This window comes from Rhinoderma darwinii, chromosome 5 (assembly GCF_050947455.1).
Source record: "Rhinoderma darwinii isolate aRhiDar2 chromosome 5, aRhiDar2.hap1, whole genome shotgun sequence".
Lineage (NCBI taxonomy): Eukaryota > Metazoa > Chordata > Amphibia > Anura > Rhinodermatidae > Rhinoderma > Rhinoderma darwinii.
Window position 1 is genome coordinate 217,042,712 of NC_134691.1, and position 9,444 is coordinate 217,052,155.

A 9,444-nucleotide genomic window follows, 5' to 3' on the forward strand; every position below is an offset into this window, starting at 1 on the left:
TTCTCGTCATGTGCACCTTTGCCCTTTGTGTGGGAAAGGGAATAACATAAACTTCATGCTAGAAAAGGATTATTTAATATTCCATCCTGTCTACCAAAAATAAAAAATGGGGTCCAAGATGGATGATGGGATCCCAAAGGGCCCTAACCATGTTACTGGTGGCAGTCCTGTTTACACTAGACTATGGACTGACTGGTCACAATGTTTATACTAGACTGTGGACTTTCTGCGTCATGTACACTAAAGGGCGGATTGGCTGACTTGCTGCAGCTTTGATACCAGAGCACCGGACTGACTGGCCACAGAGTTTGCACTAGACTGGGGACAGTCGGTCCTGTCAAACTATTCTAATCAGCTTCTATAAGGAAGGTAAGTGTCAGAATGGATAGGGGGAAGTTGTTGGATGTCATAAATCTTATTCTTACTGTCACGAACACCACTCCTGGCACACGTGACTTGAATGCTTCTGTAAAGGGGTACTCCGCTTGTCCAATCTCACTCTTATGCGCGCTTATTGCAACAAGCTAACAATGAGTTAAGCGTACCCCAAAAACCAGTTCACACATCCACACAAAACGCTGCCACCACTTGACGTATTTGGCCGACAAGAGCCTGCTCCTGGTAACGTACACGTTCACACAGGCACACTCTGAATATAAATAGCATTCAACAGGTTATGCTTTTCCTCCTCGAGGTTGTGGGTAGGTTTAGAGCAGCAAGGAACAAACGTATTCATTTTAAGGTTTAATATACGAAAGTACAGTGCGTACAAAAAAGGTTACATAAATGATGTAATAAAAACGATATACATATAAGCAAAAGAGTTACAAAATAAAAGGGAATAAAGCAAAGAATAACAGACCTCTTACGTCTTTGATTGGATAGTGATCCCGCTGAGGAAAACAGCTTGAAGGTGGACAGAACTGTAATGTGGTCGCATCTCCTGTTGTCTGACACTGTGTATTTCTTGGTATGCCATTATAAAGGGTCCAAACAAGACCCCTCACCCCTCCTCCTGGTCAGGTGGGAGGAGGATGGATAATTACATGCAAAACAGGGACACAATTCTAATCGGTCATAATTCCTTATATGAATCTCCTAGCGAGATACTATGTCCGACATGTTCCCAGGCATATATTTATCAACCTTGGCATACAAACATGACTATGAAATATGAATCATTTTAACCAACATTCAGTTCGGGGGTTTCTCATGGCCGAGAATCCCTGCACTTGAGACTCAAAGAGCGTCTGAGTTCTGGGATCATATACACCTAACTTGGTTATATACGAGATGAATTATGACAGAGGGGGGGGGGGGGCTTTGAAGGATTATCTTTCCTTGGTCCCATACAGACATTTCTGTAGACATGTGGGTACTTGAGTCTGGCTATCTGGCTTCCAAAGCATTGGCTTTATTAGCACCCAGGTGTGATGGGAGCCCGAGAGACACAGATTTGTTCCTTGAGTTGACATGCAAACACATTTGATGATGTCTCTGGAAGAGGACATCTTGATTATCCACCATAGTCAGGGAGATTTACCTGATTCATGGGTTTTAAAACATAACTCATACCACCTCTCCCTTTTATAGATGACATGGGAGATTGCTTCACAACATGAAAATTAAGAATATTACATCCCCCAAAGACTGGTTTATCACACACTTACCAGCACTGAACATAGTAGGTGGATGTTCTGAGGAAATAAAAAGAACACCAGGTGGTGCCAAGTATGTAATAGCAATATACAGATAGAGGGGCAATTTACTTAAATAATACCGATTAAACATTTTTTATGTCTCTGAAAGGGTAATTTTTATAATTAGTTGTAGGACAACCCCTTTAATTGTCGGACGGAAAGTATTTCTATACACAGAGCACTTGACTTAATATGACAAATATCACCATTCATAGTTACATTATATGGATAAAAGTATTGGGACTCCCACACATTACACCTACGGGGGCTTTATGACATCCCATTTTAAACCCAAAGCCATTAATGTAATGTTGGTTTCCCCTTTGCAGCTAAAAGATTCCCCACTCTTCTGGGAAGGCTTTCTACAAGATTTTGGAGTGTGTCTGTGGGAATTTTTTCCATTCATCCAGAAGTTACATTTGTGAGGTCAGACACTAATGTTGGATTGGAGGGTCTTGGTCGCAATCTCCATTGTGGTTTATCCCAAAAGTGTTCGATAGGATTGAGGTCAGGGCTCTGTGTGGGCCAGTCTGGCTCTTCCACACCAAACTCACCCAACCATGCCTTTATGGTCCTTGCTTTATGCACTGGGGCACAAAGTTGGAAGCTACAATTGTCCAAAATGTCTTGGCAAACTCAAGCATTAAGATTTCCCTTCACTGGAACTAAGGGCAAAGGCTGACCCCTGAAAAACAACCCTATAGCATTATCCCTCCTCCACCAAACTTTACAGTTGGCACAATGCAGTCAGGCAGGTAAAATTCTCCTGGTATTCACTAAACCCAGACTTATCCATCAGACTGACAGATAGGGAAGTGTGATTCATCACTCCACAGAACACATTTCCACTTCTCCAGAGTCCAGTGGGGGAGTACTTTACACCACTCTTTCAAACGCTTTGCATTGTGCTTGTTGATGTATGGCTTACATGCAGCTGCTTGGCCATGGAAACCCATGCCATGAAAATCTCAGTGCACGGTTTTTGTGTGGATGTTAATGCCAGAGGAGGTATGGAACTCTACAGTTATTGAGTCAGCAGAGTGTTGGCGACTTTTCTGAACTTTGTGCCTCAGAACTTTGTGATCCGCCCGTGGTCTGCCACATCATGGCTGAGTTGCTATGGTTCCTAAAGGTTTCCTTTTTGCAATAATACCACTCACATTTAATCATGGAATTTCTAGTAGGGAACAAATTTCACATATTGACTTGCTGCAACAGTGTCATCCTATTACAGTACCACGTGGAATTCAGTGAGCTCTTTAGAACGACTCATTCTTTCACAAATGTTTGTAAAAAGCAGACTAAGGCCTCATGCACACGACCGTAAAAACTCCCGTTATTACGGGTCGTAATTATGACCCGTAATAACGGGCTCATAGACTTCTATTGGCGACGGGTGCCTTCCCGTTTTCTCACGGGAAGGTGCCCGTGCCGTTGAAAAAGATAGAACATGTCCTATTTCAAGCCGTAATAACGGCACGGACAGTCCATAGAAGTCTATGGAGCTCTCGTAATGACGGGTGGCTACATGTGTGCACCCGTCATTACGGCAGCGTTGCTAAGCGACGTCAGTAAATAGTCACTGTCCAGGGAGCTGAAAGAGTTAACTGATCGGCAGTAACTCTTTCAGCACCCTGGACAGTGACTACCGATCAGAATAAACCTGTAAAAAATAAAAATAAAATACTTACTTACCGAGAACTTCCTGCTTCCTCCAGTCCGGTCTCCCGCCCGTTGCCTTGGTGACGCGTCCCTCTCGACATCCGGCCCGACGTCCTGGATGACGTTTCAGGCCATGTGACCGCTGCAGCCAATCACAGGTCAATCACAGGCTGCAGCGGTCACATGGACTGCCGCGTCATCCAGGGATGTCGGGCTGGATGTGAAGAGAGGGACGCGTCACCAAGACAACGGCCGGGTAAGTATGAATTTCTTTAACTTTTATTACAGAAAGGGCTGTCCCTTCTCTCTATCCTGCACTGATAGAGAGAAGGGGCTGCCGATTAGTGCAGTGCTATTTTGCCGCCAAAAACGTGCCCGTAAATACGGGTGGAATACGGGTGACACCGGACCCATATTTACGGGCACGGGTTCGTAAATACTGGTGCAAAACGGGTGGAATACGTGTGACACCGGACCCGTATTTACGCCAGTATTTACGGCTGGGAAAAAATATGGTCGTGTGCATGAGGCCTAAATGACTAGGAGCTTAAAGTTATACATATGTGGCAATGGTAGTGAAAGAAACACCTGAATTCAATGATTAAGCCATGTGTCCCAATAGGTTTGTCTGCCTAGTGTTTATTACGTAGCCTTATATTTGTGTGTATGCCAAACCGATGTCCCTTCTTATCCAGTCACAAGCTGAATCAACCCTCTTCTTAAAAAAAGATGAAACAAAACAGTAATTTATGAAATAATACATTTCTGAAAATATTTGATTAGATGATAATCAATGCAATAATGTGCGGGGTGATAATACCATTGAAAAACAATAAAAACATATCCACCAATTTAGCAGTTAGAGAGCATTTCCACCCAAAACTTAATAACTGTCCATACGTTACTAAATTAACCTATAATCTCCGGGGTTATTTGCAGAACTTCTAATTTGTCAAAATATGTGGATGAACAGTTACTACACGGAGGGCTACACACTGTTTAGAAGGGATAGAACAGATAAAAAGATGGTGGTTTTTGTCTGTTTGTAAAATCCAGCCTAAGACCAGTCCTGAATGAAGACATTGGGGGAGACTGACAGTGTGGAGTCTTTATGGGTAAATATTTATGGAATGGTTTATAACGGTAAACTGCTAATTGGAGTTTGTTATAAGCCCCCAAACAAAGCTGAACATACTGAGGTTGAAATGCTGCAACAAATAAAAAAGGCATCAAATAAAAATGGGATCCATATAATGGGGGATTTTAACTATCCTGACATTAATTGGGACAAAAAGGCCGCTGGATGTGCTAAAAGCTGTACATTTTTATCCACAATTCAAAACAATTATTTTTCTCAATTGATGGATGAACCAACCAGATCTTATCTAATAGACCAGATACAATATCAAATATGGAGGTCTGGGAGCACGTGGGCAACATTGACCATAGTATGGTAAGTTTTAATATAATATTCAATAAAACAGTATGGAAGGTAGCTACAATAACATGGAGTTTTAACAAAGCAAAATTAAACCGACTGAGGGAAACACTTAGTCTTGTAGACTGGGATTATGTAATGGTAAAAAAGGTTACTGTTGTTAAAAGGAGAATTTTAAGCCCACTGGTAGCCAAATGTCTAGAGATAAAAGGAGAGCAATATGTCTGAATAGAGTAGTACTGAATATAATAAGACAAACACAAAAAGCTTTAAAATATTGAAGGCTGATGGCTCAGAAAAATAATTTCAAGCTTACAAAGATCTCAATAGGAAATGTAAATATTAAATGAAGTCAACAACGGAAGTCACATAAAAAACAAATCTTTAAAATAAATCCCAATTTTTTTATTATAAATAGCAAAAATATAAAATCTGAGAATATTGGCCATCTTAAAAATGACCATATAAATATAATTGTAGAGAACAAAGGCAGGGCTGTGAAATTACTTTTCCTTGATGTTAACTGCTCCCAGTGCCAAATATTCAGAGGGACAGTAATAAAGGTTTCCCACCAATATTACCTGCTTAACACAGGAGAAAGTACAACAGCACATGAGCAAACTAAATATTGATAAAGCCCCTGGCCCAGACGGCATACATCCACGAGTATTACGGGAATTGAGCTCAGTATGGGACAGATCATTGTATCTCATCTTCTTAAGGCCCTTTTACATGGGCCAATGATTGGGCAAACGAGCATTCATATAAAAATGCTCCTTCCCGGTCATTGCCCTTTGTAAACAGGGCAACGATCAGCCAATGAACGGGGAAATGCTCGTTCATCGGCTGAAATATCTTTTTATCCCTCTGTACAGAGAAATGTGCTCCAGACATGATGGAAATGTATGGGCTGAACGATCGTAGTAACGAGCACTCGTCCCCATAGATAACCAATCATTGCTCCTAGTGAAAGAAGCAAACGAGCGCCGATCAAAAAGCTGTCTCAATGATCGGCGCTTGTTTTCACAGCCCATACAGGCCCATGTAAAAGGAGCCTTAGACACTTTTGTAACTGTACCAGTGCCACAGAATTGGAGGATGGTTACTGTTGTACGAATATTTAACCCCTTCCCGCAAAACGATGTGCCTGGTACATTGGGATTGCAAGTGACTTAGTGCAATCCGACATATCAGGCACGTCAGTACTTTAAACTGTCACTGTGTCCAGCGACACAGTGACAGAACGGGCAACTTAGGACTAAAGCAGAGTTGCCGGGCAGGAGATGCCAGCATGGAACCAATCACTTGGCATCACCTGTACCCAGCTGTATGACTCCAGATTGCCCACCGCCCAAGGTCCCGGTTAGGTAGCAATGACTCCTCTCATCTAGAATTTGGTAGGTAGGGTATCTCCATGTTCAAATACAGCAGGGTCACTGGTGGCCGCTCCGCTCCCATTGTTCAGTTTGGATGAGCGTATTTTTTTAAATATATATATATAAAAAATAAAAAAACTATAAAAAATACAAAAAACTAAAAAGAAATAAAAAATTTGTGGTCAGTCGCTCCTGTACTGTATAAAAAAATATGGCCCAAAGGCTTTACACTGCTGGTGAGGCATACAAAATCTTATGTTCAGATATGGACTCATCAAGTGAAGGTGAAGCACAGTTTGTGCTTTCATCTAAGTCTGTATTCAGCGACAGTGACGCTGAACCCCCCGCCGATGCCGTAGAGTCACAGGTCATGCTATGCCTGAGTTGTCATGGGTAGCTGCAGACAATTATAGCCCCCAAGTGCCTGATTTCACAGCCTCCTCAGGTATTCAATTTGATGCCACAGAGTTCGGTGGCCATTGATTTTTTTCCCCTTTTTTTTCTGACCCCCTAATAAATTTGATGGTTGATCAGACGAATATTTATGCTGCTCATTTTATTTCCCAAAACCCTGACTCCTACTATGTCAGACCAGACGTGAAAATTGGACTCCAACAAATGCAGCAGAGCTGTGTAAATTTGAGGCATATTTTTAAGTTTTGGCATTATAAAAAAGCCCACTATTAGAGATTACCGGTCCCCTGATATATTATATAGCACCATTCTCTACCACACAATAATGAGCAGGACATACTTGGAGGTGATAATTAAATTCCTGCATTTTAATGACAACAGTCGGTGCCCACTCCCAGATGCCCCAAATTTTGACCGGCTCTTCAAAATAAGGCCAATAATTGACCATTATTGTCAGGCATTTTCCCAATATTATACCCCTAAACAGAATATTGCGGTGGATGAATTCTGTGTTTGTTTTAAGGGAAGGCTCAGGTTTAGGCAGTACGTTCCAAACAAAAGGGCCCAGTATAGTATTAAACTGAGCGGTGGGTATACCCAGCACGTAGAGTTTATGAGGGAAAGGACTTTAAAATTGTTCCCCCTGAATCCCCCCTTTTCCTAGGAGTCAGTGGGAAGATTGTATTGGGCCTTGTCCATCCGCTGCTTGGCAAAGGGTGCCATTTATATAAAGTCCTTACGTCCCAATCCACATTGGCCTGTGGCACAAGCCAGAAAAAAACAGAAAGGCCTCCACAAAACTCTGCTGGGACTGTCGTTATGGGTGGGAGAGAGCAGGGCCATCTGCAGCGAAGATCTGCTGCTCATCAGATACAGAGACAAAAGAGATGTCCTGATCCTGACCACCCTTTGTGATGGCCGTAGCAGCCTTGTCCCTCTACGTGGATCAAGCAACCAAGACCTCAAACCCCTGTGCGTACAGGAGTACAATAAATTTATGGGTGGCATTGACCTTTTGGATCAAGTCGTCAAGAAATACAGTGCAATACACAAAACAAAGGTATGGTATAAGAAGCTGTCTGTCCACCTGACTCAAATAGCACTACGCAATGCCTTTATTTTGTACAGATATGTTGGCAGTAGGGATACATTCCTACAATTTCGGGAAAGAGTAATTAAATCCCTGTTATTTGCTGACCAGGAAGCGGAGGGCAGTACATCTAGTAGCAATGTCAGCAGGATTGTTCCTGGCCAGCATTTCATCACTGAAGTCCTCCCCCCCACTGAAAAAAAAAACAGAGCCCCCAAAAAAGACATTGCATGTGCTCAAAACAAGGCTTTAGGAAGGACACAAGATTTTTGTGCGAAATGTGCCCCACAAACCCCGGCTTGTGTATTCAGTGTTTTAAAATTTACCACACTTCTTTAGATTTTTAATTTTCTTTTTTTTTAATTCTTCATCCACCCTTTTGTCTTGCATATTAGCCACACCATTTTTTTTTCCAGTGACAAGCCCCTTTGCTCATTCTAATATTTGTAAAACCCCCAAAATAAACAAAAAAACTCTCACTATACCCAGTACACTATACCCTGTAGGCAGCTGGAATAGTAATGGAGGGAGCGCCCCTCTCACCCTGCTGCAAAGCTGGATGAAAGGATAAAATGCAGAATAGATGTGTTACCTCAGCAAATTGTTCTTTTGCTGAGGTTTTTAATAAATTTATTTTCTGGTCTGCATTTTATGGAATGGTGGGTAGGTTGGCAGTGGGACCTGCCATTCCACCTCCCTCCAGTGCTGGTTTTCCAGGCTGCCCACTTCAGAACTAATAATTCTCACTATACCCCTAGATGAATCCCATAAGAGGTGTCAGTCGCATACTAAAAATTCTCATTATAACCCTAGATGAATACCATGAGAGGTGTCCGTCACATACTAACAATTCTCATTATAACCCTAGATGAATACCATGAGAGGTGTCCGTAACATTCTAACAATTCTCATTATAACCCTAGATGAATACCATGAGAGGTGTCCGTCACATACTAACTATTCTCATTATACCCCTAGATAAATTTCTTGAGGGGTGTAGTTTCCAAAATTGGGTGAATTCTGTGGGATTAATAATATTTGGCACCTCAAATCCTTGAAGATTGCAATTTCTCATTTTCAGAGCCCAGTGTTAATAACTTTTATGTAACACCTGTGGGGTTAAAATAATCACTATACCTCTAGATAAATTCCTTCAGCGGTGTAGTTTCCAAAATGGGGTAACTTTTTGAGGATTTCCACCGTACTAGTACTATAGGGGCCCAACAAATGTGATATGGTGCCTGAAAACTAGTCCAGCAAGATCTTGCCGACAAAAGCCAAATAACACTCTGTCCCTTCTGAGCCCCGCCATGTGCCTATACAGCAGTTTACAACCACATATGGGGTATTTCCGAGTTCAAGAGAAATTGCGTAACAAATTTTATGGTGCTTTTTCTCCTATTACACCTGGTGAAAATTAAAAATGTAGGAAAAATTCAACATTTTAGTGGAAAAATTGCAATTTCTCATGTGTGCGGTAACTTCTATGTAACACATGTGAGGTTAAAACGACCACTATACTGCTAGATAAATTCTTTGAAGGGTGTAGTTTCCATAATAGAGTCACTTTTTGGGAGTTTCCTTTGTACTGGTACTTTAGAGGCTCAATGAATGTGACATGGTGCCTAAAAAAATAAATGCCCTAAAATACATAAAGTGCTCCTTCATTTCTGAGGACTGTGTTAGAGTCAATTGGCGCACTAGGATCACATATGGGGTATTTCTACAAACTGCAGAATCAGGGAAATAAATATTGAGGTTTGC